At 43.0% G+C, this 6538-nt stretch overlaps 1 protein-coding gene across 2 annotated transcripts in view; it reads left to right on the forward strand.

The window, feature by feature from the left end:
- The window catches only part of ppp2r3b (protein phosphatase 2, regulatory subunit B'', beta), a 143611-nt gene extending 141194 nt beyond the window's left edge, over positions 1–2417 (forward strand). For both annotated transcript variants that reach the window (XM_038818195.1, XM_038818196.1), the window contains one exon: positions 1134–2417. The gene's annotated coding sequence lies outside the window, so the exon portion shown is untranslated. The remainder of the gene's footprint in view (positions 1–1133) is intronic.
- Positions 2418–6538: the final 4121 nt, after the last annotated feature.

Below are 6538 nucleotides of genomic sequence, written 5' to 3' on the forward strand. Positions count from 1 at the left end.
AAGGAACAACGATATATTTCCATGTCAGGTTGTGTTCCCATGTTTTGTTCGTTCATGGGACGTGGGCATTGTAGGCTGTGCCAGCATTTAATGCCCATCCCTATTTGCCCTTGAACCACATTGCTGTGGGTCTGGAGTTGCATGCCAGCCAGGCCAGGTAAGGACGGCAGATTTTCTTTCCTAAAGAACATTAGTGAGCCAGATGGGTTTTTACGACAATCGACAATAGCTTCATGGCCATCATTAGGCTTTTTGATTCCAGAGGCCCCCACGGTGGTTTGGAAGGTGCAGCCTAAGGACTCTTGGTGAGTTTCTGTAGTGCATCTTGTAGATGCGCATGCTGCTGCTACTGTGCGCTGCTGATTGTGGGAGTTGACGCTTGTGAAACGGGTGCCAATCAAGCGGGCTGCTTTGTCCTGGATGGTGTCCAACTTCTTGAGTGTTGTTGGAGCTGCACTCATCCAGGCAAGTGGAGAGTATTCCATTACACACCTAACTTGTGCCATGCAGGTGGTAGACAAGTTTTGGGGATTCAGGAGGCGCGTTACCACAGGACTCCTAGTCCCTAACTTGCTCTTGTTGCCACAGTATCTTTTTGGGCTGGTGCAGTTCAGTTTCTGGTCATTGGTAACACCCAGGATGTTGATAGTAAGAGATTCAGTGATGGTAATGCCATTGAATGTCATGGTGCGATGGTTCCATTCCCTCTTATTGGAGATGGTCATTGCCTGGCACTTGTGTGGCAGGAATGTTAACGTCTACTTGTGATCTGCCAGGTAAGTCGCTTGTGATTGAGTCTGCATTCTGAGCGAGTCCCATATCACTCACAATTAGTTACTACATTACATCACTAATCTCCTCATTCTCCCAAATGTTTCCTCTTGAGTAACACTCCAAAGAGCCACGATTTGCAGGTGTCAATTGTGTGGTTTGCAGCCATCTCTTTTGTTGAAGTAATGAGCAAAATTATAAAGTTCAGGCAAGGACAATATATTTGAACATATTCTGAAGTATGACAGTGGTGTCAGATTATTTTCAGTGTGAGAAAGTAGCTGACAACATCGCAGTCTACATGTTTGTGGCCCACAAATGTATTAAAAGCAAAATTTTTAACATCTTTAATTTTAATTTAGATCATCTTGAAATGAGGTTGACCGTGAATATCATCAACTGAGAAATAAGTTGGGAAGCTGAATGGATAAGAAGACTTGGAAATTCTAATTGATGTGTGGAGTCTTTTTTTATATAAATGAATATGATGATGTTTTGTCGGTTTAAGTTCACAGTTGCCATATGTACTAGTCGCACTCTGCAGCCGGTCTGCTTTAGAGAACTTTATATTTTAAAAAAAGCAACGAACTTGAAAACAAATCATAATTGAGATACCCCCGCCCCCTCTCCCTGGTTGTCTACAATCAGTTAAAAGTTTTTTAATTCTTCAACACTGAAATTTCAAATATTTTTTTGTTTTGAGTTGGAGAGGTCAAACTTTCTTCATCTCCTCCAATTGCAAGTTTGAAATCCGTTGTCAAGAATGGAAATTTACAATGGCACTTATGTTAGAATTTGAAAGATGATGGGGGAAAGATCTACTTGCTCACCATCAAGTGCAGAGTATATTCACTTTGTAGCTGGACATAGATAACTTCTGGAAGAAATACAATATCTAGACAAATTTCCTACGGTTTAAAGCCAAATGTTTTTTTTTTAAGTGTTCTACATTCTAACGGTGTATTAGGCCCTCTGACCAAACATTCAAGAGGTAATGAAAGCTAAACGATTATTTCTTTACAATGTATCTACAGTATTACCATTTTTTTGTTAAAAGACTGGGATGCTTCTTGTATCTGTTGCTCGCAAGACCTAGTGGACAGAAGTGTGAACGTTAAGAGAACAGTTTTCTTGGGGTTTTTTTTACTCCTGAGTTACACTTGGATACTGTAGCGATGCAGCTGATAATTTTGTTGTGAACACGCAGAAATCTGGACCACTTCAAAAAGCTCGCAACGTAGTATTTGCAGGCAGCTCCCAGTGTCTTAACTCATCGTATTCATGTTTGGATCGGTTATCACTACATTCCACTAGTGCAAACATAATTCACTCTATTAATGTACGAACAACGTTTGAATATTTCCATCCTCAGTTACCCAGTGATGACTCTGTACTGATCTTAACAATTAAATGTGCCTTATTTTTAAAGGATAAGATTTTTACGTACAAAGTATTTGAGAAATGAAATTCTGCTGTAGCAAACGTGTTTATATGTTAGAATATGTTGTACATATTTAATAAGTTTGTGTATGATTTCTTGATTTGTAGAGTCTTGCGGTGTATATTTGTGTTGTGGTGCTAAATCATACTGTTCAGTGTTGAGATCATGTTCTATGCATTTTTGAAATAAAGTATTTAAACTTGTTTTTCTCTCGTAATGACTGAATTTGGTGTCATCAGGGAGTCTACGTTTTTTACAAATCCAAAAAATGGTTTAACAAATTTCCCATTCATTAAATAAACTGATGGGATACTAGGATGGTGCAGTGTGTTAGAATAGTACATTATTAACTTGTCATTGTGCTTTCTGGTCTATGAATTTATATACTCCTGCCCACTTCTCCATTTAATTGTACCAGAGCTTGCTGCCAGTTAATTTCACCAGTAATCTGGTGTCCAATACTACTTTAATTTATTCATTGCAATTGTGCAATGTTTGTCAGCATCTTTTTATTACTTGTGCATCAGGGTGTGTTTGTTCAATTTTCCTTTTGCAATTGCATGATGAAAAAACATTTTAATCTAATTTTTCAAATCATTAATTCAAATTCGATGCCATTTACAGGCAGCTTCTGTTATCCAATGATTATAGGGCGTTTTGTAGTTGCATTCTTTGGATAGATCAAGATGAAACATTTTTTAAAACAAATATGCACTCGCATGGGAAACCCACAAATAACTCTAATACATTTTCTTAAAGATTCATGCTTTTTCTGCGCGTGCTAACAGTGTGTAACGATTTTGGGTCAAGATTTGCATCCCAATATTTATGAGTCAGTTGCTCTATCACTGGCTCCATTCCAGAAATCAGACTGAAAATGAAAATCGCTTATTGTCACAAGTAGGCTTCAAATGAAGTTACTGTGAAAAGCCCCTAGACTCCACATTCCGGCACCTGTTCGGGGAGGCTGGTACGGGAATTGAACCGTGCTGCTGTCCTGCCGTGGTCTGCTTTCAAAGCCAGCGATTTAGCCCTGTGCTAAACCAGCCCCAGAGTGTTGATGATACCACCAAAGAATGCACAAGGCCAGATTGGGGAAAGCACATTGTGTGACAGTCATGAAGGAGAATGCATAGATAGGGCAGGATGATTATTTTCCTTGAATAAGGGCACGGGGCAGGGCTGTCCACTCCTGCTTACTCTAGCAATAGAGCCGCCTGCTACAGCGCTGAGCTCTTCCAGTAAATGGAGGGGCGTTAGTCAGGGAGGAGTGGAGCATCGGGTGTCCCTTTTCACGGACGACCTATTTCTTTATATTATGGATACAGCCCCCTCCTTAGACAACATAATGAAGTTGCTTAACACATTTGGCTCCTTTTGTGCGTGCAAATTGTTTCAAATTCCTAGGGGTGCACATCACCAAAAATCTGTCCTGGTCCACTCACGTCGCGCTATCACCAAGAAAGCACAACAGCCCCTATACTTCCTCAGGAAACTAAGGAAATTCGGCATGTCCACATTAACCCTTACCAACTTTTACAGATGCACCATAGAAAGCATCCTATCGGGCTGCATCACAGCCTGGTATGGCAACTGCTCGGCCCAGGACCACAAGGAACTTCAGAGAGTTGTGAATACCGCCCAGTCCATCACACAAACCTGCCTCCCATCAATGGACTCCATCTATACCTCCCGCTGCCTGGGGAAAGCGGGCAGCATAATCAAGGATCCCTCCCACCCGGCTTACTCACTTTTCCAACTTCTTCCATCGGGCAGGAGATACAGAAGTCTGAGAACACGCACGAACAGACTCAAAAACAGCTTCTTCCCCACTGTCACCAGACTCCTAAATTACCCTCTTATTGACTGACCTCATTAACACTACACCCTGTATGCTTCATCCGATGCCAATGCTTATGTAGTTACATTGTATATCTTGTGTTGTCCTATTATGTATTTTCTTGAATTTTGTTTAATTCCCTTTTCTTCCCATGTACTGAATGATCTGTTGAGCTGCTTGCGGAAAAATACTTTTCACTGTACGTCGGTACACGTGACAATAAACAAATCCAATCCAATCCAATTGAACTTGGGCAAGAGTGAACGTTTCCTGGTTAATACCCTAGGAGGTGAGCCCAACTGGGGAGGTTACCTTTTCGCCTGCCTCAATACACCTTCTGCTATCTGGGGTTCCGGTCAGGTGGCCCACAACTGGGCCTCGCTTCATAAGTTAAATTACTTGCAGACATGGGACAACCTTCCCCCTATCCTTGGCAGGTAGGGTTCAAACGAATGTGCTCCCATTCAGTGTCTCCCCAAAGCATTTTAATAATAATAACTTATTGTCACAAGTAGGCTTCAATGAAGTTACTGTGAAAGTCCCTAGTCGCCACATTCCGGTGCCTGTTCGAGAAGGCCGGTACGAGGATTGAACCCGCGCTGCTGCCTTATTCTGCATTGCAAGCCAGCTGTTTAGTCCACTGTGCCAAACACATAGCCCCCACATATTCCAACGATACATAGATAAGCATTGTAACAGCAGGAGGAGCTGAGAAGGCTGTAAGGTATAGAAATAGGCAGACATGGTGTGGAGAGAATGTAGGATTTAAGGCTCAATTTAAGATTGCACAGGGTACGACACGGTTTACGGCCTGACTGAAGGAGAATTCAGAGAACTGGAGTTACTACAGGGGAGGAGAGTTAATGACAGGCTGGCATTCTTCAAAATGTTGAGCTGGCTAAGAAGTCGTGATTTGCCCACCAGCTGTAGACCACAAGGAGGTTGGGGGTTATAGAGAGATGTGGTGAAGAGCTGAAACACACCTGTGAAAGTTAACTCAATGCCAACTGAGAAACTGGCTGGTATATAGAAAAAATCACCTTGAGGTGAAAGAGTGAAGAGAAATAATGTTAAATGTGATGTAACTACACACAAGTGGAAACACACAAGGGAAACCCCACTGTGTGAGAAAACAATCTGGCTGACCATGTGGACCCAAAATATATTATTCAGTCGCTAAAGTCCAATTTCCAATGTTTCAAAGTAGAGTATCATAGAATCCCTAAGGTGCAGAAGGAGGCCATTCTGCCCATCGAGCCTGCACTATCCCTCCAGAAGAGCACTCTACCTAGGTCAACTCCCCAGCCCATCCTGCCCTATCCAGCAACCTAACCTGCATGTAATTGGACACTAGGGGCAATTTTATCATGGCTAATCCACCCAACCTGCACATCTTTGGACTCTGGGAGGAAACCGGAGCACCCGGAGGAAACCCACGTGCAGACACAGGGAGAAAGTGCAAACTCCAGGCAGTCACCCAAGGCCAGAATTGAACTCTGGTCCCTGAAGCTGTGAGGCAACAGTGCTACCCGCTGTGCCATTCTCCAAAAGAAAATGCTTTGTCTTCACATTGGCTACAATATCCCATATTTTAAAAATGCTTTATTATCAAGGAGCTGTTTGTCATCCTTGCTTCTCAAAATTTGGGATAATCCTATTATCACAAACCTGTGCCACCTCAGCAGATATTTCCTTCAAACAATAATCCAATGTTTGTTTAAAATGTAACGGCGCTGTGAAGTGTAAAGATTTAATTAAAATATTTTGAAATCACTGGTTTAATGAAGAAATTCAAGCCAGGGAAGATTGATGTAGAACAACAACTATAAGATTCAGGGTGGGAGATATAGGAGGGATGTCTGAGGTAGGTTTTTTACTCGGAGAGTGGTTAGGGTGTGGAATAGACTGCCTGCTGTGATAGTGGAGTCGAACACTTTAGGAACTTTCAAGCGATTATTGGATAGGCACATGGAGCACACCAGAATGACAGATCTTGGTTTCGGACAATGCTCAGCACAACATCGAGGGCCGAAGGGCCTGTTCTGTGCTGTACTGTTCTATGTTCTAAAACCGACGGAGAGACCTAACCAACTATATAAGTCAATATTCAGGGAGGAAAATTGTTATCAAGGTGCGTAGACACTCAGGAGGCGATTTAATGGGGAGGAAAAATCGTTTGGGGAACGACCCCGCTATGTGACAGGAGTATTCCGGTTTTTATGTCCTCTGCGGGGAACCCCCGCCGATGCTGCACTACCTGACTCGCGGATTGGGGTGCCACTCGGATCTTTTGACGCCCTTCGACAGTCTCACCGCGGCCTCTGAAACCCCCCCCCCACTATCCCAACTTACCTCTCAAGAAGTCCTTGACCTCCCACACCCCACCTCTAAGGGCAGGGCACCCTGGGCCTGATCCATGGCAAAGGCACCTTGGCACTGCCAGCCTGGCATTACCCTTGTCAACCTGGCAGTGCCACCCAGGCATC

Source organism: Scyliorhinus canicula, chromosome 14, assembly GCF_902713615.1.
Source record: "Scyliorhinus canicula chromosome 14, sScyCan1.1, whole genome shotgun sequence".
NCBI classification, from domain to species: domain Eukaryota; kingdom Metazoa; phylum Chordata; class Chondrichthyes; order Carcharhiniformes; family Scyliorhinidae; genus Scyliorhinus; species Scyliorhinus canicula.